We start from the raw sequence: 26,947 nt of genomic DNA on the forward strand, positions 1-26,947 counted from the left end.
AATCAACATTCTTTATGCTGCTATTCCTCAAGTGGGATTACATATGTGTTATATTTGCCAACTGCATACACTCCATCCCTTTATTGTGGAAAAATATTAATTTAACAATTAAAAGCTCCCAAAATGAGAGGAGAATGGATAGAACAGTCACACTTATTGTTTATGTAGCTACGGTTCTGAAACAATAGAGTCTTTCTGGTGTGACCATTTTTCAATCAATAGGAGAAATTACAACCATTAACCTAATAGTTCAATGAAAACACAGCAGGCTAAACGATTGTGACAGAACACGTGCTCCATTCACAGAGCCATTCACTGTTCCCTACTGAATACTGCAGGCTTTCACCCTCAGGCTGTTCAATTTCTCACCTGCTCATTATGTTTCACTCAACTCCCTCTTTGTTCCCAATAAACAGCTCTTAGCCTTTTCCGAGAGTTTAATTAATAACTTAACCACAAACATGCTCCTAGCATATTTTCAAATCTGAACAAACTACCATCCACCTGATTCATAGATTTTATGAAAACAGAGTACAAACATTGCCAAGATCACTGTCATGTTTAGTCAGCATGGAGAATGCATTGCTCCCATTCCACAACAGGAAGAACTATATAGACATGGGTCTGACACATAACTCAGAAAGGCCTTTCCAAAGGGTTTCATATCTGTATGTGGCAAGCTAGTTCTAACATCACAGTGCAGTGACAATGTCAAACTATAACCTTTGACTTTAACTGATAAATGCTAGTACCTATTTTTCCACTGTATACTGAAGAGACTTCAATGCTTATAATTGTCTAAAACAAGGGAATGTTCATCTCATTATTCCTTAAGTGATAAGGACTATGAGTTTGGAAGATGCTTTCAACAAGGCATGTTCTGTAGAGGGTCCACATTGAAACCCCTGTTCATTGGCAAAATTGGTAATATTACATTTGATTCCTCATCCAAATCATTGATATATATTGTGAATAGCTGGGAACCAAGTACCGATCCCTGTGGTACCCCACACATCACTACCTTCTACTCAAAAATAACTCATCTATTTCTACTCTGTTTCCTGCCTGCTAAGTGATTAGGCATTGGATACATCTATACCAGTATGTTATCATCAATCCCATATGATTTGAATTTGTACACTAACCTCTTATGTGGGACATTTCAAAAGCTCAAATACACCACATCAATTGGTTCTCCCTCATTTACTCTATTAGTTACATCCTCAAAAACAACTTCCGTTTCATAAATCCATGTTGACTCTGTGTAATCTCAATGAGATTTTCTAAGTGTCCTGATATCACATCTTTTGCAATACATTCCAGATATTTCCTTACTACTAACTGATGCAAAATAAGAGGGCTAGGAGAGTGTAAAACAGGAGGAGTGATAAAAAAAAGGACAATTCTATAACATATGGTATAAGTAAACAGCGTAGTTGAACCACAGGAACATAGACGTACATAGTAGTTAATGGAAGGGGCAGCTATTATTTGTGTTGGTCAAAAATGTCATGTTGTATGATCCCTAGGTCACAGGTATCATGCAATACAGTCAGCAAGTACTCAGGGTTCAGAGACCATCTCCATAGCTTAAAGTAGTCATGCAAGTATCACTGTTAAGGAAGTCTTGGGTGCTGGGACAGGTAAACTCTGAGGATAATATGGAAATGGAAGTTCTGTTAGAATTAGAGTATTCAGTACTTTACAATGTACTCAACTGAATCCTTTCATTACAGTAAATGATTGACATATAGTTTATTTTCTACCAATATTGCATGTAACCATTGTGATATGAAAATGTATCAATACATTATTTTGAGCTGTTACTGGCAGAGTGGCTTGAAGCTTGACTCTGAGGACTCTCCCACACTGCATTGGTACAAGCTTGCATAAAGTCCACCTTGTTTCGAACTACTCAGACTGAAGACTCGATTGGTGCAACTCCCTCCAACAGAACAAAGAATCATAATCTCAGGATATGTGTTGGGCCATTTTGGTCTGAGGTGAGGAGAGATTTCTTTACTCAGAGGGTATGAACTGATGGAAATCACTATCTGTTGAAACCAGGTCATAGAATCCCTACAGTGCAGATAGAGACTATCTAGGTAATCGAACCTGCACCGATCTTTTAAAGAGCATCTCACCCAGACCCGTCCCTCCCACCCTTTCCCTGTAACCCACCTAGCCTCCATATCTCTGGACACTACAGGGCAATTTAGCATGGCCAATCCATCTAACATCCACATCTTTGGACTTTAGGAGGAAACAGGAGCACCTGGAGGAAAGCCACACAGATAGGGGAGAACATGCAAACTCCACACAGATTGTCGCCCAAAGATGGAATCAAACCCAGGTTCCTGATGCTGTGAGATAGCAATGCTAACCACAGAGCCATTGTGCTGCCAAAGTTGAATATGTTTTTGAAAGAAATAGATTTCTAAAAGCAAAACATGTCAAAGGTATGGGAAGAGGAGCAGGAGTATGACATTGAAATAGGTGATCATGTTGATTGACAGAACAGGCTTGAAGGGCCAGATGGCCTATTCCTGTTCCTATTTTCTATGCTTCTCCAGTAGAATGTTGTCAGGCCCATAGTCTTTGTGCTCACAGCCATTTGTTGATATCACATGGAGCGAAACAAATTGAATGAAGATTAGGATCTTCTGGGGAATGGCATCATCTGGAGATGCCAGAAATCTCAGGAGGAGGTCATACATCTCCAGAAAGTCTAGAAAACATTCAGAAGGTCCCTGAAATTGTTTTATATATTATCTCTCGCATCACATGCAGAGAAATTCCATAAATATGTTAGACAATGTGAATAATCTCACTTCAGGGTAATCATTTTGTCGGTACAATATATGAGCATTGAGATTCTATGAGTTCAGTGTAGGTAATGTCCTGATCATTTTTTAATTCAACCATTCACTGCTATTATATTCAGCCATTATGGAAGCAGTTTATCACTGTTGGCAATTCATTCTGCAGTTTGGCTTGCATCCATGATTGAGGCCACATTGGCCCACATGTAGCTTCTATGCAATGTAATTTAAGATTAGTAAAGACATATTGTGATATATTATCCATTCGGTAACATCTTACAATACAAAACATTTTCTAACATAAATTTCCAGCCAATATTGCAAAGAAAGGACTATGCAATCACTGACTTAAGGTCTGACAATTGAAAAGAATCTTTAATTATAAGAGTCAAGTTTTATAAGTAATCTCTAGTGATTCAAATCTGATTCCTATCCTCAAGCTGACTCAGGGATTCCACAGATCATAACCATACTATATTTAGGGTGACCACTAATACTTGCCCCAAGATGTTCTAGCAGAGCAGGATTAACGTCTCTCATGACCTTTGCTCCTGGGATTTTGAAAGCAATGGTGAAAGCAGGCATCCTTGTCCAACTCCTTGCCAAAATTGAATGGCTTTGTCCTGCCTTCAACTATACACACCTGCAGACCCAAAATTTGTTCGTATCTAAGGTCTCTGAATGAGTCAAATTAAATGATATGGTACTCTAACTCTCCCTTGTTTTTTCTGAAGTTCTGTAAGATAGATGAGTTAAAGTTCTTTGTATAGTCTAAAATTCTTTGTCATTTTTCTTTTGACATACTTCTCCATTGTTCCAAATTACTGTGGCAACATACATTTTAACATGCATAGAGTCATGCTGGAGTACAAAACAATGAACAGTGATGAAGGAGTCTCCAATTTTTATTCCAACACATGGCTAACCAGGAATCTCTCTCATTCTTACCACCTGTTATTGGCATACACTTAAAAGGATTTGCAGACTGATAATGAAGCTATTAGGCCACATAATGGCATAATTTTTCTAGGCATAGAACAGAATTTGAAGTCAGACCTTCTGGCTCAAAGACAGGGACACTAACCACCAGGCCACAAGATCTGCTTGACTGAAGAGATAAAGATGTAAAATTAAGTGCAAGGAATTTAAAACATACCATAAGGATGCTTTAATTCACAGAAGAAAAAAAGACTGTGATGCTGTGCAATGCATTACTGGAGTTAATGAACCAAACAGGAACTCTGGGTGGAATCTTCCATTCCAGAGGAGGCAAGAGGAATGGCAGTGGAGGAACATAATTGGATTAGAGTTAAAAAAAATCAGATTCTTGCAGGTAGGATAAAGTTTTGCAATCAAGTGCTCCCACCTTGAAAGATAGATGGATCTTCCTCAGTGTCCATGTTAGGAAAAATAGCTGAATGCATTTACATCTCATTAAAATACAACTGGAATTAAGTGGTCACTCCAAATTAAGAAATCTATCCAGTCAGATAGAATCTCTACAGTGCAGAAAGAGGCTATTTAGCCCACCCAGTCTATGCCAACCCTCAGAAGAGCATGCCACTCAATCCCATAATACCCCATTTATCACAGCTAATCCACCTAAACTGCATCCCCAGACTGTGGGAGGAAACTAGAGCACCCAGCAGAACCCACACAGACACAGGGATTATGTGCAAATTCCATGCAGATAGTGATCCAAGGCTGGAATTTAAGTTGAGTCCTTGGCATTTTGCAGCAACAGTGCTAACCTCTGAGCCACTGTGCACCCACTACAAGATACCAGCTACCTGACTACATATAACAGGTGTCTACACTGATGGCCTTCACTGCTTCCTGGTCTTTGGGGTTACTCCTTATAGTAATATGATTTTAAATAATCTTTATACTGATTTGCAGTTCACAGTCTCTGTTTGTAGGGGAATGCCAACTCACCAAGCTGGTTAAACCGCTGCTCATAATGAATGTTGCAGCTACCATCCTCTTTCGGAAAGTGCAGGGTCTGCCCGGTCTAGAGCAGTTGTGGAAAATCACTTTCTTGTCTATCTCTTGTGGTTAAAAAGATGTAGCTTTATTGCATGTTAGCAAATGGTTACAAGCTATTGATATGGTAGACATTGTTACAGAGATTTTGAGGAGAACCAGATGTTAGGCTTCACTTTTCTGAGACTCTAAGCTGTTCTGCCCACAAGTCCGTATGACATCATCCTAGTGGGTGGTGTTTATTGATACTCCTCAGTATTAACCTTTTCACACCCATAGAGAACATCCTCCTCCAATCATTTTCCCCTTCATTCGTGTGATACATTTGTGTGTATAATTTCAAATTTTGTATCAACATTTCTGACCCACCCAAGGCTATGACTTTACGAATTCAGGTGATCTAGAGGTTTGATTATACCCCAGCACATGTTCTTTTCAGTTTTGGAAAATTGGTAGCTTATTGTGTGAAAAATCATTTCACTCTCCACCCGATAGTCTACAGGTACCTTTAAACTGGAAGATTTATAATCTGTTGGATTTCCTTCTCGGTGGACATCTACTTTGATGAAACAGACTATTCCTTCCTTCTCGTATCTTGATTCATTGGACATATATTGTCCCTTCTCAGTGGTCACTTAGAGTCATAGAGTCAAAGAGATGTACAAAACAGAAAGAGACCCGTCGGTCCAACTTCTCCATGCCGACCAGATATCCTAAATTAATCTAGTCCCATTTTCCAGCACTTGGCCCATATCCCTCTAAACCCTTCCTATTCATATACCCATCCAGATGCCTTTTAAATGTTGTAATTGTACCAGCCTCCACCACTTCCTCTGGCAGCTCATTCCATACACGTACCACCCTCTGTGTGAAAAAGTTGCCCCTTAAGTCCCTTTTAAATCTTTCTCTTCTCACCCTAAATTTATGCTTCTAGTTCTGGATTCCTCAGTCCAAATAAAAGACCTGGGGTCTATTTATCCTATCCATGTCCCTCATGAGTTTATAAACCTCTCTAAGGTCACCCCTCAGCTTCCAATGCTCCAGGGAAAATGACCCCAGCCTATTCAGCCTCTCCCTATAGCTTAAACTCTCCAACCCTGGAAGCATCCTTGTAAATCCTTTCTGATCCCTTTCAAGTTTCACTACATCCTTCCTATAGAAGGGAGACCAGAATTGCACAAAATATTTCAACAGTGGCCTAACCAATGTTCTGTACAGCCAAAATATGACCTCCCAACTCCTGATACTCAATGCTCTGACCAATAAAGGAAAGCACACCAAATGCTGTCTTCATTCTCCTATCTACCTGAGACTCCACTTTCAAAGAACTATGAATCTGAACTCAAAGGTCTCTTTGTTCCGCAACACTCCCCAGGACCTTAATATAAAGTGTATAAGTCCTGCCCTCATTTGCCTTTCCAAAATTTAGCACCTCACATTTGTCTAAATTAAACTCCATCTGCCCCTCCTCAGCCCATTGGCCCATCTGATCAAGATCCCGTTGTACTCTGAGGTAACCTTCTTGGATTTGTCCATTACACCTCCAATTTTGATGTCATGTGCAAACTTACTAACTATACCTCCAATGTTCATATCCAAATTATTTATATAAATGACAAAAAGCAATGAACCCCGCACCAATCCTTGTAGCACACTACTGGTCATAGGTCTCCAGTCCGTCTTTTACCTTTGAGCCAGTTCTAGATTAGATTACTTACAGTGTGGAAACAGGCCCTTCGGCCCAACAAGTCCACACCGACCCGCAACCCACCCATACCCCTGCATTTACCCCTTCAAGTAACACTACAGGCAATTTAGCATGGCCAATTCACCTAACCTACACATCTTTGGACTGTGGGAGGAAACCGGAGGAAACCCACGCAGACACGGCAAAATGTGCAAACTCCACACAGTCAGTCGCCTGAGGCGGGAATTGAACCCAAGTCTCTAGCACTGTGAGGCAGCAGTGCTAACCACTGTGCCACCGTGCCACCCATAAATCCAAATGGTTAGTTCTCCCTGTATTCTATGTGATCTAACTTTGTTAACCAGTCCACCATGAGAAACCTTGTTGAATACCTTACTGAAGTCCATATAGATCACATCAACTGCTCTGCCTTCATCAATCCTCTTCATTACTTCTTCAAAGAATTCAAACAAGTTAGTGAAACACGATTTCCCACGCACAAAGCCATGTTGACTATCCCAAATCTTGCCTTTTCAAATGCATGCAAACCCTGTCCCTCAGGATTCCCTCCAACAATGTGCCCACACTGATGTCAGGCTTACTGGTCTATAGTTCCCTCGCTTTTCCTTACCATCTTTCTTGAATCGTTCATCAGAGTTGTATGCACTACATCTTCAGTCTGTGACAGGTTTTCATTCTCAAAACACTTGCTCCTTTACGCTGAAGCATGTCAACATTTCACTTCAAGTTGATTGGTTTGGACTCTCTCTTTCATCTTCAGTAATTGCATTATTGCCGAAGACAAGATGTTCCCTTTCTCAGTTCTGCTCTTTGAGGGTAATTTCTATCATGGCATGACCACTGTCATGGTTACTGAGAATTCTGATTAATGTCAGTTTCAGATTTGTCAATTGACTAAGGCAAGGTATGTTGTCCATTGACTATCTCCGTGCTTGTTTTCCTTGACCAGCCTTCCTGGCTCTTGCAGTCTGAGTAGTCTTCAGTGTTGACAGCAATGGAAAACTGTTGTGTATATCTGTATAGTGACAAGATCCATTGCATTGATAGTACGAAACAAATTTCTTCTGCCAACTCAACAAATCTAATGGATTTTGTTTTTGTTTGTTTGTTTAGGGTCCAACATGAGTCTAGAGAGCCCAATGAAAAGTTCTCTCAGATGTCCTCTGACCAGTTGTTCTTTGACTTCCTATACTCCAAGGAAGATAAAGTCAAAAAGTGTGGTGCTGAGAAAGCACAGCAGGTAAGGCAGCATCTGAGGAGCGGGAATGTCGACATATTGGGCATAAGCCCTTCATTAGAAATACATTCAGGAATCCTGCTCTTCAGAATTTTTTTCTATATTTTCTCTACCACTGACCTCAGACTAACTGGTTGTAATTACTTTGTCTATCCCTGCTGCCCTTCTTGAACAAAGGAACCACATTATCTATTCTCCAGTCATCTGGTACTTCTCCTGTGGCCAATGAACTATTAAATATCTCCACCAAGGCCCAGCAATCTCCTCCCTTGCCTCCCACAGCAGCCTGGGATACATCTTATCAATCTTTTTGGATTCTAATAGGTCCCACTCTTTCCCTGACTACCCCCTTGCTTTTAATACCTATATAAGATGCCTTGGGATTTTCCTTGATCCTCTAAACTCTCTATACATTTGAAGGGCCTCTCCTGTTTTTAATGCAGTGTGTCTAAAATCTGCTTCCTTCACTTTCTTTCTCAATCTCTCACTGCCCCTTGACATCCAGGGTTTCCTGGATTTGTCACCTTTGCCCTTCACTCTTAGAGGAACACGTTGGCTCTGAACTCTCATTATATTACTTTTAAGTGACTCACAGTTTCTAAACGTAGACTTAGCTCCAAATAGCTGCTCCCACTCTATGTTTGCCAGATCGCCATAATATTGAAATTATCTTCCCCCATTTTAGAAGCTTAACTTCTGCACTTTCCTTATCCCTTTCAATTAAGACTTTGAAAATTAGAGTTATGGTCACTAATTCTTTGTTCCATTGCAATGACTAGAACTTTCAGTGTGTGATGCCTGTTCTTATTGCTGAGTTTCATACATACATTGTTTGTATATTTGTATGTTGAGAATTGAATGGACTCTGCTGAGCTTCTGTACCAAGGTTAAGCTTCTTCTTAGGATTGACTTGTATTGTTTCCAGATTTCTGTTTTAGTCACTGTCTGAATTGTTGTCTCTAGTAATCTTTGGATAGTAATTCTCTTTTTATTTACTCATGCTATGTGGGCATTGCTGGATGGCCAGCATTTTATTGCCCTAATTACCCTTGAGAAGGTGGTGGTGGTGAGCTGTCTTCTTGAACTGCTGCCATTCACCTACTGTAGATTACCCACAATGCCATTATTGTCAATCTGCAGTAATTAACCCAACAAAGAGCCAGGACAGGTGTCACATCTCACGGTGGGAGAACACTTTGGTGACAGTGACCACAACAGCCTCACATATACCATAGTCTTGGAGAAGGAAAGGAGCAGTTACCAAGGGAAGATATTTAATGGGGGAAAAGGAAATTATGACGCTATCAGACAGAAGTTGGGAAGTACAGACTGGGAGCAATTGTTCCACAGAAAGGGTACAGAAGACATGGGGAGACTGTTCAAGGAGCATTTGTTGTGAGTGATGCACGAAATTGTTCCTCTGAGACATGTAAGAAGGGGTAAGATTTAGGAGCCTTGGATGATGAGAACAGAGGAGCTTCTCATCAAAAGGAAGAAGGCAGCTTACGTAAAGTGGAGGAAGCAAGGATCCAGCACAGATTCAGAGAATTACAGGCTGGTTAGAAAGGAGCTCAGAAATGGACTGAGGAGAGCCAGGAGGGGCACAAAAAAGGCTTGGCAAGAAGGATTAGGGAGAACCCAAAGGCATTTTACTCATACGTGAGGAATAAGAGAATGATCAGGGAGAAGGCAGGGCTGATCAGGGATAGTGTAGGGAACCTGTGCGTGGAGTCTGAGCAGATAGGGGAACCCCTAAATGAGTTTTTTGCTTCAGTTTTCACTAAGGTAGGGAACTTGTGAATGAGAACTTTGAGGAGCTGGAAAACAGGCTTGAACAGATTAAGATTGATGAAGTTGATGTGCTGGAAGTTTTGGCAAACATTAAGATTGATAAGTCCCCGGGGCAGACCAGATTTATCCTAGGCTGCTCCGGGAAGCGAGAAAGAAGGTTGCTAAGCTTTTGGTGAAGATCTTTGCTTCCTCACTTTCCACAGGAGTTGTACTGGAGGATTGGAGGGGGACGAATGTTGTTCCTCTTTTCAAGAAGGGGAATAGGAAATCCCTGGCAATTACAGACCAGTCAGTCTTACATCTGTGGTCAGCAAGGTTTTGGAAAGAATTCCGAGGGATAGGATTTATGACTATTTGGAAAAGCATAGCATGATTAAAAGCAGTCAGCATGGCTTTATGAGGGGCAGGTCAGGCCTCAAAAATCTTATTTAAGTTCTTTGAAGAGGTGACAAGACAGGTCGATGAAGGTTGAGCAGTGGATGTGGTGCATATGGACATCAGCAAGGCATTTGATAAGGTTCCCCATGGTAGGCTCATTCATAAAGTCAGGAGGTATGGAATACAGGGAATCTGGCTGTCTGGATTCAGAATTGGTTGGCTGACAGAAGGCAGCGAGTGGTTGTAGATGGAAAGTATTCTGCCTGGAGGTCAGTGGTGAGTGGTGTCCCACAGGGCTCTGTTCTTGGGCATCTGCTCTTTGTAGTTGTTATAAATGACTTGGATGAGGAGGTTGAGGGGTGGGTTAGTAAATTTGCAGATGACACAAAGGTTGGAGGTGCTGTTGATAGTATCGAGGGCTATTGCAGGCTTGGGTGCAACATAAACAGAATGCAGAGCTGGGCTGAGAAATGGCAGATGGAGTTCCACCTGGATAAATGCGAAATAATGCATTTTGGAAGGTTGAACTTGAATGCTGAATAAAGGATTAAAGACAGGATTCTTGGCAGTGTGGAGAAACAGAGGGATCTTGGTGTTCAAGTACCTAGATCCCTCAAAGTTGCCACCCAAGTGAATAGGGTTGTTAAGAAAGCATATGGTGTTTTGGCTTTCATTAACAGGGGGATTGAGTTTAAGAGCCGTGAGGTTTTGCTACAGCACTACAAGTCCCTGGTGAGACCACACTTGAAATACTGTGTCCAGTTCTGGTTGCCCTACTGTAGGAAAGATACAGAGGCTTTGAAGAGGGTGCAAAGAAGGTTTCCAAGGATGCTGCCTGGACTGGAAGGGCTTGCCTTATGAAGAGAGATTGACTAAGCTTGGACTTTTCTCTCTGGAGAGAAGGAGGAAGAGAGGTGACCTGATTAAGTTATACAAGGTAATGAGAGGCATGGATAGAGTCAATAACCAGAGACTTTTCCCCAGGGCAGGATTGACTGGCACGAGGGGTCATAGTTTTAAGATATTAGGAGGAAGGTATAGAGGAGACATCAGAGGTAGGTTCTTTACACAGAGAGTTGTGAATGCATGGAATGTATTCCATGAATGGAAGCAGAGTCATCAGGGACATTTAAATGACTGCTGGACATGCACATGGACAGCAGTGAATTGAGGGGTGCATAGGTTAGGTTATTTTATTTTAGTTTAGGAATAATCCTCGGCACAACATTGTGGGCTGAAGGGCCTGTTCTGTGCTGTACTTTTCTATGTCCTATGTTCTTTGTTCTAAAGACTCACCAGCAATTCCTTAACATTCTGTCACTTATAAATTCTGACTTGAAGACCAGAGTCACATTTCTCTACTAATTTGCTGAGATCATTAAGAAAATCATTTGTGGATTCCTCTGGATGCTGAACTCCCCTATTAAATTCTGCTATTTCAATAATTTTATTGGTTCTGAGGTTGAAGTAGTTTTGAAAGGATTTCAATACTTTGTAAAAGTATCTGTTGCTTTTTTTACTCTTTGGTGAGCTGTAACATCATTAGTTATATGCTCAATTGCGTTTAGAAATCTGTGTTCAACCACTGATTTAGTATTTAATTTGGATGCTATCCTGTACTTTAAGATTTGTTTCCTCTGAGATGTCTAATGCTATGTTGCATTGGGTCCATCCCTGAAATTAAATCTTTCTGGCAATATTGCACCACATAGTTCAATGGACAAATGTTAGACCAGCATGGAGTTGCAAGCTGGGACCATGTGGAATCCCATGAGTACTGCATGGGAAATTGAATTTGCTAATTGCCAATCCCTCTCAGTTTGCAACCCTCAGAATCCATTAAAGTCAGAGGATTTGGAGGGTACAGCTGCTAAGTTTAAAGTCCAAATCTAATCATAGAGTCATAGAGATGTACAGCATGGAAACAGACCCTTTGGTCCAACCTGTCCATGCCGACCAATATATTCCAACCCAATCTAGTCCCACCTGCCAGCAACCGGCCCATATCTCTCCTAACCCTTATTTGTGCTGGATTTTCCCAGCCCCACTGAGGTGACTAAAGGGTATGGCTGGGGCACAAATTTGAAAAGGGTCAGCTACCCAAGGGTCAGCAGAAGCCATCATTTTCCTGGAGACATCCACTTGACAGAAAGCCATGAGGCAATTGATGCTTCCTCTTCAACACCCCAATCTCTCACTCTTTACTGTTCCCCTAAATCTAAACGCACCGTGTTTCACCACAGAAGCAAGTATGCCATGGTTTGCTGGAAGTTCTCAGCTGGATGAAAACTTGCCTTTCTAAATAAAATGAAAAAGCATGACCAGCTCGTAGAATGTGTATATGTTGCATCCAGATAACGTTCTGCAAATTCATACAGTACAATAAATTGACACCAGGCATTAATCTGTTGGAAGAATAGAGCAGTTTACCTTCAATATTTTGTACTCAGAGGAAAGATCAGTGCAATTGAAGCACTGTGTACGTGCACACATATATAAAGCAGTAGAAACATCAGCAATATGCTTGTGACTGATTCTGAGCAGGTGTTAATTCTTGAAGGCAGAGCTTGACAGATCCTCCCTCACATTAAGATAGCCCACAGGACAGGGCTGTGGGATTAGTAAGCATGAGAGTACCAGTGAGTGGGCGGTCAGTGTGGCTGGATATACACCCCTGTGTCCCAGGAGGTGGAGCTCTGACATCATGAGATTCCTCTCCAGTCGTGCATGTGTTTGAGAGAAAAGAAAGGAGACGGGGGAAGAGGAGACCGGGTCTGCTCATTCAAGCACTCCGATTCTTGAGAAGAAGAAGCTGCAGCAGGAGACGGCATCGACCTGCAGTAACCGAGCCGCCCTCTGTGCAGTTACAGTGGGTGAGTTTGTGAGTGGGCTCAGGACTTGAGCAGAATACAAAGGCAAAGCTGAGGCAGGAAGCTTGATCCCAGCGACAGTGAGATGTGTGTGTGTGGGAAAGTGAGGGAGACGGGATTGGGAACGTGTCAGCAGCCTGGTGAGGTGTGGATATTGGAAACTCTGGAGAGCAGCTGGGAAACTGCTGATATACGTGGGACTTGGGGAAAACCACCAGTAACAACCTGGTAGGAGAAAAAGCAAAAACCGCGGGTGGGAACTGTTTATAGTCAACGCTTCCTGGGGAGTAACATACTTTAACGACCAGGAACCGATTGGAGCAAGGGAAACGGTAAGGAAGGAATGAGAGGGGGAGGAGATTAGAGCCGCTTTTCTCTTGTGGTTGTCCAGAGTGTGAGTGACTCGGCAGCTCTTAACTGTGTTGATCCTGACTGTCCCCTGTTCCAGGGGAGGGGGAGAAGGAAACCGAGAGAGCACCAGGCAGGACAGTGCAGGGAAAGCGGCTCGCTCCCAGCACCGAATTGCAAGTATATTTCCCTGACTTTCACTTGGGAATAGTGAGGGAGGGATAACCTTTCCACCTGGACCCCCACCCACCAATGCCACCTTGCATTGGGACAACATTCAGTTGGGGGGGGGGGGGGGAAGGATCTGCTGCAATCTGTTCCTTTATTTTCATTGGCTTGAAGTAATTAAAGCAGAGAATCAGTGGGGTGTGTGGGGACGGGGGAGGTGTTTTTGACATCTGCCGAGTTAGGAGCCCGGTTTTAATGTTTGAGAGAGGAGACTTGCAGAAACGGCATTGTATTGGGATAACCAGCGTTGTGTTGTCTAATGGCATATATCATTGCGGGGTTTGAACGTTACTGTGAAAGAGTTAATTTGACTTAAAAACAGTCTAGGAAGAAGATCAAAGGGGGGGGGGGGAGGGAGAGAAGCACTGCAGGAACTTCTCAAGAGAGACAGAGAAGCGGATGATCAACGTTCTGCATCTCGCTGGTAACAAACTGCAGGTTAATTCTTGACCCACTAGCAATTACTGTGTCCATTAACCCTCAGGCATGGAAGTCATCACGGGTCAACTGGGGAGGAAGGGTCACTGGACTCGAAACATTAACTCTTTTTTTTTCTCCGTAGTCTGCAGATACGACCAGACATGCTGAGTTTTTTCAGCATTTTTCTCTTATTTCCAGAACAGAAATACATTAACACAGGGAGGTGAAACTTTTTCTCATTCATGAGACAGATGTGCCACTGGCTGGTCAGCATTTGTTGTCAATTCCTAGTTGCATTTGAAGCAAGCACTTTATTACACCGTTTCAGAGAGCAATTCAGAGTCAACTACATTGCTGTGGGTCTGAGAGGCATGTAGAATAGATCAGGTCAAGATGGAAAGTTTCCTTCCCTAAGGAACTTTAGTGAACCATTAAAATCCATTCCAGAGTGGGATATACAGCGAAACTTATTCTCAAATCTTCAGATGATTACTAATGATATCTGATTGTGGAGGGAAATGTCTGTCCATTTTCCAATTGGTCCACTTTTTCTGACTCTCGAATGATCACTTCAGAGGCATTGCATTTTGCCCAAATCTGCTTGATATGAGGTCAAGTTCAGGCACTTAAAATTGTGCAACAAGTCCATTACGTTTTGTACAGACTTGACAGGCAATGGGGCAGAAATGCAAGAGGATTGAAATCATTTTTTGGAAGGGAAAGTGAAATTTAAACTAATCCTCCACTAAGATGCTGTTTGACTTTTTCCAAACAGCTTTAATGCTGCATTGATATATTTTAAAGCCATACTGAGCCAATTCTAAAAGAAGCCAATGCAAACATCAAGAGAAGAATTTTGTTTAAAAATGAGAGGTTTGCCCACTGGATAACAGCATTTGGAGTGGTGCATCCTGGGAAAGCTGAGGTTTCATTCATATCTGTACTCAGTTAGTTGGCCTCAACTGAGGCAACATGACAAAACGTAGCAGGATTAGATGTGAAATATAAGGACTGATTCTTATCGGAAATATGAATGTATGGATATTTGAATGAGAAAAAGAATGTCTGGCAATAATGTGAGAATGCACAGTTGGTATTAGTCAGTATCTGTAATCAGTAAAGAAGATTCTGATTTTTTTTTCCAGAGCCAGAGTGTCTGGTGAGATGTACGCAGTTCACATGCCACAAATTTGCAAGTACCTTACTAGTTCAAAAAATTGTCATTTTAAAACATATAAATGTTCTGTTTTGAGTGCAAATAGTTTGGACTCAGCGTGTGTGGTAGAAGAGGCAGTAAGTTATACAAATAATGTTTAGGCATTACAGAAAATCTGTACTTCATGTAGCATGCTCTTCAGGAGAATCGAGGGGATGAAAGTGAGGGTAAAATCAAAAGGGATGGAGTAACATTAGATAACTTATAGCTGACTAGCAATGGCCTTACCATGTTTGTGCCTATTGTGAGCCAGCTGGCTATTGACACATGCTATTCAATTGCTGTTTCACAGCTGTGGGAAGAAGTAATTATTCTGGCCTTTGTCCGATAACTGAAGGAAGGAATGGTTCAGTTGTCGCTGGTCCACCATGCTGCTGCTTCCATGTGCAATAGCAAAGGCACATATGTAAGTGGGGTTGCATTGACTGGCATGAGGTGAAGCTGAGAATGAATAGACATATGTAGCAGTACAAAACCCCAGTGAATCAGTGTTTGCAATTCATTACTACACTGATGCAAATTAAGATATTTATTGAAAGGCTCTCAACCCATCAACATAAGAGTTGAATAAAACATGGAGTACTGGTGATGGTCATAGGGATTATATAGCAGTTAGGAAGAAACATTAATGTGAGTAGGCAATTTGAATCTACTGGGAATTGAGTATGTGAGAAGTTATATTTGTAGAGCCAGTTGTAGTTCAGTTGGAAACACTGTTGCCTCTGAATAATGTATTCTGGACCCAAGCCCATCGAAGGTTTGAGCACTAAAATCAACGCTGACCATCTAGTGATGTACTGTGGGAGGTGCTCTTTCAGGTTAGATACTAAACCAAGGCACCAACTGTTCCAGTGGGTGTAAAAGGTCTTATAGCAGTATTTTGAAGCAGAGCATAGTATCACTGGTGTCCTGGCACATATTTATCCTCAGTCAATAATACAAGCATACATAATCTGGTTGTTATCAGGTTGCTATGTGGAAAAGTTTGCTATGTGCAGGAGTTTGCTGTGGCAAATTGACTGGCTTATTTCCTGGATAACAAGTCACTATACTCAAAAAGTACTTCATTGACTGTAAACTGCTTGGAGACATCCTGTGACTGTGAAAGCTGCCATACAAATGAAAGCCTTTCTTTCTCCTCATTATTCTTAACTGAATATATTGAGCTTCATTTTAAATGCAGTCTGTTATCTCTTAACATTGTGTTAACTTTAATTTTATGAAGTCAAAATGGCTCAGTTGGCTCTGTGTGGAAAAAATTGGTAAAATCAACCGAGGCTCATTTTTTCCCCAATGGCCTTTACTTGTGCATGTGTGAATGCCAATCAAGGGCAGCATTCTGAAAATCGGAAGCATAAAGCCCAGATTGTCACTACTGCATAACGGAATATTTTCTAATCTATGCATTTCCTATCAGTGTGCTGGCTCCAGGTCAGTTATTGCATGGGGTTGGTGGCAATTTGATAATGTGCCACTTAGAACAATAAAAGAACTCATGGTGTTGGAGGTAATTTACTTACTGAGGATTGGCCGCCTAACAGGAAGTAGAAAGTCAGGATACATGAATTTCTTTTTGCAAACTGAAACTAACAGCGTGCAATAGGGCTCTGAGCAAGTGCCCCCTCAGATATGTATAGTCTATATTGATAACTTGGATGAGAAAGCTGGGTGTGTGGTTACTATAATGTTGACAACACAAAGATAGGTGGAAAGGCGAGTTGTGAAGAGAATCTGTTCAGAGAATGGTCAGAAATTGAGAAGATGGAGTATAATATAGGAAAATGGGAGCTTTAGGTGTGAAGAATAGAACCACACTATGCATTTTAAAATAGAGAGACTGCTGAACTGAGAGGTCCAGATGGAGTTTAATGTGTTACATGAAACTGGAAAACAACCTGGAGGTTTAATGATTAGGATGGCAAATGGAACATTGGTATTTATTACAAGCAGGATGGAGAAAAAAAGTAGGAGAGTGTTTGCTACAGTTTCCGGGGCCTTAGTGTGACTGCATCCAGTGTACGCTTTGGTCTTTTTTCCTTCAGGAAAGGTGTAATTGCATTGAAAATAGATTGGAGAAGTTTCACTTGGCATACTTCTGGGATAAAAAGGTTGTCTTCTGAGGAAAAGCTGAGCACGTCAGGCTTTTGCCCATCAGTACTTTGAGGAATGCTTGGTGATCTTATTAAAAGATCTATGATTCCAAGAGAGGCTTGATAAAGCAGATGCTGAGAGGATGTTACTCGAGAGGGATTGAATTCAGAAATATAGAGGTGACGCCTCAATTATACACAACGTTGGCGAGGTGACTTCTAAAGTGCTGAGTGTAGTATTTGCCTCCTTTCTTAAGGAAGGATGTAAAAATGTTGGAAGCAATTCAGAGAAGATTTTGCCAGACTAATATCTGGAATCTGGTCGTCTTAACAGGAAAGGTTAGACTTGTATCTGCTGGAGTTTAGAAGAGTCTTCAAAATTTCAGGGAATCTTGGATTATTAGATCTGTATGTATAACGTAATCATTAGTATCCAGATGTGATTCTAATAATCTAAACTCCAAGATGGTGTGGTGCGAACAGTAGATTGATTTACCTATAGCTTTGTATAACTGAAAAGTAATCTCTAACCCTATTTGTGCTCCAGGTATAAAGGCAGAATTACAATAACGTTATTAAATATTTGCTGTATTGATCATGCTTTAAATGTACTGAACCCTCTAGTTTCCTTGGATTGCCACTGTTTGTAGCTTTTCCCCATTTTGAAAGTACTCTGTGCTGTCCTTTTCAGCTCCAAAATAGAATGACCTCACACTTACCTGACATTGAAATCCATTCATTATACTTTTGCTCATTTATTTAATCTATCAATATGTTTTTGTAATTTGAAGCTTCCATCTACACCTATTATTGTGTAATCTACATCATATCAAGACTCCCTCTACAGAAAATCTCCTTTTCTGGAGATTTCTGTTGTTGTTAAAGATCTAGTTGTATGGTTATTAGAAGGCTGCAGTGGCCCAGTTGATTCAGTACTGGATCACTCCCTTGATGAGGACCTCTTAATAAAGGTAACGGCTGAGATGTTAAAGTATTCAGTGATTTCCCAGTCGCTCCATTGTCATGAAGATATGTTATCTGATGTATTAATTGATCCCATCTCTGAATGTGTAAAAGTATATCTTCAATTTTTTGAAAAAGACACTTTCCAAAGAAAATACCACCTACAACTTCAGAACTGTTCCTAGACAGCACCTTCAAAACCTGGGATCACTGATATTTAAGAGGTCAAGGGCAGCAGATACATGGTAGCACCACCATCCTGGAAATACATCACCATTCTTTCTATTATCACCTACTAGCAGCAGTGTTCTGCTGACAACAAATGGAATGCAGTGGTTCAAGAAGCTCATCACCATCTTCTCAAGGCTAACTAGTGATGGGCAAAACATGCTGACCTCTCCAGTGTCACTCAGTTCACAGGAATGAATAAGAAAAAGTACAAAGAAAACAAGCTGCTTGACTGAAGTCACTGAATCTGTGGCAATTTCCGAGAGTGGTCGCATGACCATTTTATGGCTGTAAAACATAATGGTTTTGAACACACTCGGAAAGAACTTGCGACAGGGAAAACAGCCTTTGTGCTCTCTCTTTTTCTGAAACCATTCTCGTCAAGGTTTAAGAGTTGCAAACCCATTGGAAGACCTCTTCGTTGCAAATTGGATTTTCTTAAATGAGAAGTCCAGATCCACACCACTGTGCCCAGAAAAAGAGAACTCAACGAGGCATAACTGATCCAGGAAGAGACTTTGTGTGAAAGGTGACTGACTGCAGATCAGCATTTCATAGGATCATGGCAGTGCAGAAAGAGGACATTTAGCCCATCAATTCTGCACTAACCCTCCAATGCCAGACCCACCCAAAGCAAGCCCCCCCTACACTAAGCCCATTCTCATGGCTAATCCACCTAGACATCCATGGACACTACAGACAATTTAGCATAGCCAATCCACCTAACCTGCAGAGGTTTAGACTGTGGAAGGAAACTATAGCACCTGGCAGAAACCCATAGAGACACAGGGAGAATGTGCAAGCTCCACACAGACAATCATCTGAGGCTGGAATCAAACCTGTGTTCCTGGTGGTATGAACTAGCAATGCTAACCACTCAGTCATCTTGACTTCCATTTGGCACACTCTTTGAATAAGTCTTTTTTCCCCCAATGGCCAGAGAACTTTTAAGAAAACGCTTTGCAGATTTTATGCTTTTTCAAAATGAATACTTGCATGTATTTATACATTTTAAGCAATTTGTTAAATGATCTTTCGTTTATTCGTTACTTAAGGAATTTTTTCTGACATTGAGTTATCAGTCTCATACACTGTCGAATATATTTTTAAATTAGTAACATCAGCTCACTTTTTAAATGCAAACTTTGTTATGACAGTAAAGAAGTGGGACAAGGAAAGGAATCTATCCAGCCCTCCTTGCTTGATCATGACACAGCAAAATCAAGAGCTTGGAGGTGATTTGGGCAAGAGCTAGCGGGAGATCTTGCTCATGTCCATGTTGAACCACAGAAAAACCCATTTGTATGCAGAATTGTAGAATTTGGGGGAGCTCTAAATGTTGCATTGTGATCCATACAGCGTGAATCCATAGTGGAAGTTACCTTAAGTGTCACCTTAATCTTGGCTGTCAGACTTGAGGTTGAAAAGTTTGTGTTGGTTTAGAACACAGTCATGACTCTTTGTAAAATTTGGTCAGGAATGAATTCTCTAACTAGGCCGAGATCAATATTGAAGAGAGTTAGCACAATCACACGGCCTTGCTTGTCAGACTCTAGAGCATTGTTGTGATTACCAGCCTTTTACTTTGGCAGTGAGACTTGAGTCTGGACACCAGAAAATTTCTCTGGTCGTATTTCCACAGGATACTCAGTCAAGGGGAGGACAGACAAACAAACTCCAACACTTTCTTCAAATCCAACTCTCAGCATTTCAACTGTGATCATACTGCATCGCTTGCCAAGTAATCTGTTTCTGAAGCTGATTTTCTTTTCAAAACTTGGTGGACTCATGACAGATGGAATATCTGTTTTAAGGACAATTTGAAGACCTTTTTGAAAAGAGAACAAAATTACCTTGATGGTTGGAGGAAGTTTTCACAAACAGTACATAAGGTGGCGCCACATCAAACCAGTCACAACTGACTGCATAAACTGTACTGCTGAGAAGTGACAGGAAGGACAAGAGAAAGGACAGGAAGTGACAAGAGAAAGGAAAAGGAGCAGGACACTGGCTTGAAAGCTCCTCCCACCTTCTTCAGGACAACTATCACCCTCTCTGCTCAAAGAGCCGTGGCTGCTGACCTTAGGATATACCATCATAAAACCTGACAAATATCATCTTTCTTTTGGGACATGACAACAATGGATGCAACCTGTCAGTCAATCTTTGATCCATTGTGTGCAAGTCTAATATCTTCCCTGAGGGACTACAAAGGGAAATATTGATTTTGCCTTCCAGACTGAAATTGGTGCAGAATTGTAGACAACAATTAATATACTTATGCTTAATAAGAACTGGGAGGACAACAAACTGAAAGTAACCATTTCATTTAGGGCACTGGGATACATGACTTCTCTTGTGAGCCTCTTTTAGTTTGAAAATTGCCCTAAATAAGAAGCTCATTATAGAAATCACACAATGATCTGAGGTGTGATTTAGCAGTTCCAGCAACACAAAATGGGACTGAATCTGGGACTTCTCACACTTGTACGCATCAAGCAACTTGAACCATAACATTTGAAAAAGACAAACAGGACCAGAGCAACTGGTCCATCAATCCTGCTCCCTATTGATTTGTTGCCGTCTACTGTATATCTACAATCAATTAGCGCTTCACTTGTAATGCCCAACCCCCAAACTAATATGATACATGGATAGAATCAACAAAGAAATGTCTAAAGGATAAGGAATGTAGAGGGCAATCTTATAGGGGCCTAAACAAATTGGACTATGGTAAGAAATCTGGGAGAATCACACAAGAAGTCTGGTAGAAATCAATTTGCTGCATCTTTTAACCAAGTTCCAGGCATCAAGATGTGATTCTCATTTGGTAGCGATGAGTTACCTATGAAGGGGAACTATTGTTAATGATCTTATTAACTGAATGTCTCGTCTCATTGATATCCAGTTTTCTATCTTTACCACAGATCAAACAAACTTCTAACACCGCTCACTTACTCCTTAACCTGTTTTTTTTAAACACATGTATTTAATAGCCTTGTAGGATGTCCTACTCTGACATCCTAAAGCTTCCTATCTTTGGAACTTTTCTTGTGCTAGTGTCTAAGCCACTTCAGACTTCACTTTTTCTGCTAATTGTTTTGCTGGCTGTAAGTTGCACTGTTAATGTTACAGGCCTTTTTCTTTCTGAATAACCAGGTTCTCTCTGGGGAAAAAAAAACTGGCATAATCATTGATCACTGTTTTGTTTTGAGAGAAAACTTATATCTGTCTCTGTCTCACTATGTCATAGGGCATCTTATGGCTGGGTTGTATCCAATTTTTTTTCTCTCTCCTCTACCCTTGCTTTCTAAAGCATTTGAGTTTTTCACCCAATGGTTGTTCTTAAAAGCCCAATTTAAATGCATGTAAACAAATTTCTAGATGACCTGATACCCTAAAGAACCCAAGCTGAAACTAAACCTATGTCTCCTCTTTTTAATCTACACAATATGGAAAGGCAAATCAACCTTTAAACTATACATGGTTCTGTTCAAATTAGAACCCATGTTTACATGTAATAAGAATAATGTGCAATAAATGTACACCACAACTTGCTTTTAAACTTTATTCTTTACACCAGCTGTGAGGATAATGGCGCAAGTGCATTATGGGAGTTTACAGATGGAATGGGAATCTCTCCAACTCCTTTGACTGAGCTGTTGCCCTTCAAAGTCACATCAAACATAACATTGAGGCTGAATTTAGATAAAACATGTAAATGTTTTTGTGCAATTTTGTAGAACTGTTTTTATGTTCTGTTGGTACATTGGCCACCTAAACACCGTGAATCAGTGATCTGGCTAAGGAGAAACAGATGTGAAGCTTTCAAATGGACCAAATATTTCTGCTCTGTGTATACTCCAGAGCTACTGCGAATCACATTAAATAACTAACAATCAGTTAAAATATTAACTAAAGGTGGCACAGTGGCTCAGTGTTTAGCAATGCTGTCTCACAGTGCCAGAGACCTGGGTTTGATTCCAGCCTTGCGTGGCTGTCTGTGTGGAGTTTGCATTTTCACCCCATTTTCTGGTGGGTGGAAAGTGATCCACATAATTCTTGTTGTGATCTTAGAAACAGGACAACTGCTAAAATGGATATAATTCAACTTAGCTTCAAAAAAAAGGTTGAAGTTCCTTAGTATAGAACATGATTGTGATAATGATAGTGGCTGCTCATGGGACAATGATCAGTGACCTAATAGTTTGTACTCCGAGATAGGGGCTGGTTAGCTTGGTTGGCTGGACAGCTGGTTTGTAATGCTGAGTAACACCAAACAGTGAGAGTTCAGCTCCTTCCCTTGCTGAGGCTACCATGAAGGACTCTCCTTATTGACTTCTCCCTTCACCTGAGACATGGTGACCCTCAGGTTAAAGCACTAGCATACCAGCAGTCATCTTTCTCTAATGAGAGAGCAGCCCTCAGGGCTGATAGGTTGATGGTGACTGTACCTTTTACTTGGTACTTAATTTGAAAAGAAAGACAAGTTCCTGCATACCGTTTTTGACATTATTGGCTATTATATAGACAAACTTAATCCTTGTAAAATACAAAATATTTTGATGAAATATATATTTTTTGTGAAATATCTTTCTAGTTGTGCCAATATTATTGAAATTGCTTGCTCTATCAATCACTGGGGGGAAAAGAAGTAGGGTCTGGAGACTTTTATATTTTTTGGCCAGGTTTTCATTTGGATCAGTTTCAAGTTCTTAATTGGTAGATTTTCCTCCCTGCACATTCTCTTAAGGGTATTAAATTTGAACAACTGAGGTACAAAGAAGCATAGACGCACATATGTGCATACATGATCCCTGAGGTATGAATGACATGAAGTACATATAATTATTCCATTGTCATTATTTATTGAAATAAATAACTAAGATGAGAGTATATCCAGCAGAATCATTTTTTAGGTCGTAATGAAACTTCTCCATTTGTTCTGTGTTCAAGTTCTGTGTTTCAGAAAGAATACTTTAAACTTTGAGTGATGTGATTTCTACTGGTGGAGATGAAACAGGCTTTCAGGTAAGTTTAACTCAGAAGAAAAGTCTAACATTTGTCACGCAACACCTTGAAATGTAAAAGCAATGAAAGCACTCACTCTGTAATGCACATAGACATACACAGGATTCTAACGATGAAGCACACGTTTAAGGTATTAACAGAATAACATAAAACAGGGATAATGCATTGAAATGTAATCCTTTAGGATGCATGTACTGCACACCTGTATGAGTTCATAATGGTGATTGTTTGGATGAAGCATCTGGATGAGCATCTCAGAAACATCTAGATGAGCACTTAAAATGACAGGCATAATAGGCTATGGGTCAAGTGCAAGTGCAACCACTGGCATGGTGGCTCACTGGTTAGCACTGCTATCTCACAGCACTAGGGTCCCAGGTTCGATTCCTGCTTCGCCTGACTATCTGTGTGGAGTTTGCACATACTCCCCGTGTCTGCATGGGTTTGCTCTGGTTTTCTCACACAGTCCAAAGACGTGCAGGCCAGGTGAATTGGCCATGCTAAATTTCCCACAATGTTAGGTGCATTTGTCAGGGGGAAATGGGTCTGGGTTGCTCTTCAGAGTGTTGGTGTGGACTGGTTGGGCCAAAGGGCCCGTTTTCACACCGTAGGACCAACCTAACCTAAAATAGGATTAATCCTGTTTGGAGTTTGATGGTTGGCATCAACATGATGGGCCGAAGGGCCTGTTTTTATGCTGTATAACTATGACTCTATTGAAGCCTTTGAGTTTCTAGATGAAAACGAAGCTGAATTCACATTTCACTGGAATTTGTAACAGAATACACATAACAATAAATAAATGAAATCAAGTTCTATAGAGGCAAATTTTTGCAGTTGAAGGAAGACTCACTCTTGGCTTTGCCTGGGTTGACTCATTAGGCAGTGTTCCTGCTTAATTTTACAAAGTTAAAAATCACACAACACCAGGTTATAGTTGGAAGCACACTAGCTTTCGGAGCGTCGCTCCTTCATCAGGTGGTAGTGGAGGGCTCAATCCTAACACACAGTTTATAGCAAAAATTTACAGTGTGATGTAACTGAAATTATACATTGAAAAGTTGATTCTGTTAAGCCTTTCATCTGTTAGAATACCGTGATAGTTTCACTTCTTTTATGTGTAAATCATAAAACCTTTCTTTAAAAAATTGCATTCTCGGGTTAGCTGTTAACAATGGTGATAGCTAGACAATATGTTGAAGGTGTTGGCCCCCTGTGTTCTCTGTCTATGCCATGATGTTTAGATTGATTCTAATCTAAAAAGTGAGATAACGGAGTTTTACATGAATTAATGCAGTTTTTGAACAAAGTGCAATGTAACCCTGCAAGTACAAATTCACCCTGTGTGTGTGTGTGTCTGCCTGTCTGGGTTGGGGGTCGTGAGTGTGAGAAAGTGTATGTGTGTAGTGAATGCAGAGTGTCTTAAGTCTGTGAGGGGGTGCATGTGTGAGTGTGGGAGTCTGTAAGGGTGTGTGTGGGTGTCTGTGTGTGGGTGTGTGTGTGTGTGTGTGTGTGTGTGTGTGTGTATAGTGCAATGGTGGTCACCTGTAATGTGACATGAACCCAAGGTCCCGGTTGAGGCCCTCCCTATGGGTACCGAACTTAGTTATCAGCCTCTGCTCGGCCACTTTTCTCTGCTGCCTGTTCCGAAGTCCACCTTGGAGGATGGTCACCCGAAGGTCTGAGGCTGAATGTCCTGGACCACTGAAGTGTTCCCCAACTGGGAGGGAACACTCCTGTCTGTTGGTTGATGTGCAGTGCAAACCCACAGACAACCTCGCAATGCTACACTTCTCCAGCTTCCACCCAAAACATATTAAAACAGCTATTCCCTATGGACAAGCCCTACACATATACCAGATCTGCTCACATGAGGAACATGACAGACACCTGGAAGTGCTCAGGGATGCCCTCACAAGAACGGGGTACAATGCCCAACTCATCAACCGCCAGTTCTGAAGTGCCACAACAAGGAACCGTAATGACCTCCTCAGGAGACAGACACGTGCTGCAACTGACAGGGTACCCTTCGTTGTTCAGTACTTCCCAGGGGCTGAAAAACTACATCATGTTCTTCGTGACCTGCAATACATTATCAATGAGGATGAGCACCTCACCAAGACCTTCTCCACACCTCCACTACTTGCCTTTAAACAACCGCCAAACCTCCAACAGGTCATTGTTCGTAGCAAGCTGCTTGGCTCTCAGGACAACTCCATACAACCCTGTCACGGTAAGCACTGCAAGACGTGTCAGAGTGTGGACATAGATACCACTATTACGCGTGGGAACACCTCCCACCTTGTACATGGCAGGAACTCATGTGACTCAGCCAACATTGTCTATCTTATACGTTGCAGGCAAGGATGCCTGGAGGTATGGTACATTGGGGAAACCGAGCAAAGGCTACGACAACGGATAAATGGGCACCACACAACAATCAACAGACAGCCCCTCATGATTTTATAAACCTCAAAAGGTCACCCCTCAGCCTGCAATGCTTCAGGGAAAACAGCCCCAGCCTATTGAGCCACTCCCTGTAGCTCAAATCTTTGTAAATCTCTTCTGAACCCTTTCACATTTCACAACATCTTTCCGATAGGAAGGACACTAGAATTGCATGCAATATTCTGACAGTGGCCTAACCAATGTCCTCTACAGCCACAACACGATCTCCCAACTCCTGTACTCAATACCCTGACCAATAAAGGAAAGCATACCAAACACCTTCTTTGCTATCCTCACTTTGAGGTAAAGGGGCTGCCCTGTTTTTGAGATTGAAGTGATGGTTGAGGTACTGTTTGTTTTTTTTTAATCAATTTTGATATAAAGCAAATGTGAAACTGAGGGAACTCCTGAAGATGAGTGACTATTGCAAAGAGCAGTTCTGAAGAAAATATGATAAAAGTTAACAAAACCAGGAAAAGGAAAGGTACCAGGCCAACGTGGTAGATGTCCCAGAATTGTGAAGAAGTTTGGGAAAGCAATAGTGGAGACACGGATTGTAATTTATTTTATATTTTTGGGTATAAGGTTGCAGGACAACGTGTACTATGAGAGGAGTAACTCACAGGTTTTGGGACCAAATGGTGGTCCCGAGCCTGGATTTCCCACCAATGAGAGCTAGCAGGGGCATCTAGGCTATTGTGCCAGGTGTGGATTCCTAATTGGCTTCATCCAAGCGCACTGTCCGATTTAAAGAGAACTAAAACTCCTCCCCCTGTCTATGGCAGATAGCTGTGAATCCTTGGCAGTGCTCCAAAAGAGGCGGGTGCATGGGGCACTGTTTGGAGATTGAGAGGACATCATTGGAAGAGTATGTTTTAAATAAAGTTTCAGCGGGGCTAAGCAGGTAGGCCTGTCAGATTGGAAGGGGAAACCCATTTGGATGGCTTATTAAGGCTCCAAAGCCTGCCTTCCCTCCTATGAAGCCCTCTTTGTGGACAGGCTTCTGACTCTGCTGAGCTTCCTGACTGCTGCAGGTCGACTACTTCTGTTAAACTGGCAGCCTCTGCATGTAGTGGAGGCCCCTCTATTGCCAGCAGAATTCCAGCGAGCTGGGAGTATTGTCTCTAATTGACTCCAGTCCTGCCACAATGTGATTGACTGATTGCCCTCTGAAATGGCTGAACAA

The 26,947-nt window shown here is 41.4% G+C and overlaps 1 protein-coding gene across 11 annotated transcripts in view; it reads left to right on the forward strand.

Moving 5' to 3' along the window:
- Positions 1-12,620: 12,620 nt before the first annotated feature.
- Positions 12,621-26,947, forward strand: part of lhfpl2b (LHFPL tetraspan subfamily member 2b) — a 171,275-nt gene continuing 156,948 nt past the window's right edge. For 3 of the 11 annotated variants that reach the window (XM_072547317.1, XM_072547326.1, XM_072596257.1), the window contains exon 1: positions 12,621-12,792. The gene's annotated coding sequence lies outside the window, so the exon portion shown is untranslated. The other 8 variants (XM_072547406.1, XM_072547345.1, XM_072547353.1 and 5 more) reach the window with 7 other exon arrangements.

Source organism: Chiloscyllium punctatum, chromosome 2, assembly GCF_047496795.1.
Source record: "Chiloscyllium punctatum isolate Juve2018m chromosome 2, sChiPun1.3, whole genome shotgun sequence".
NCBI classification, from domain to species: domain Eukaryota; kingdom Metazoa; phylum Chordata; class Chondrichthyes; order Orectolobiformes; family Hemiscylliidae; genus Chiloscyllium; species Chiloscyllium punctatum.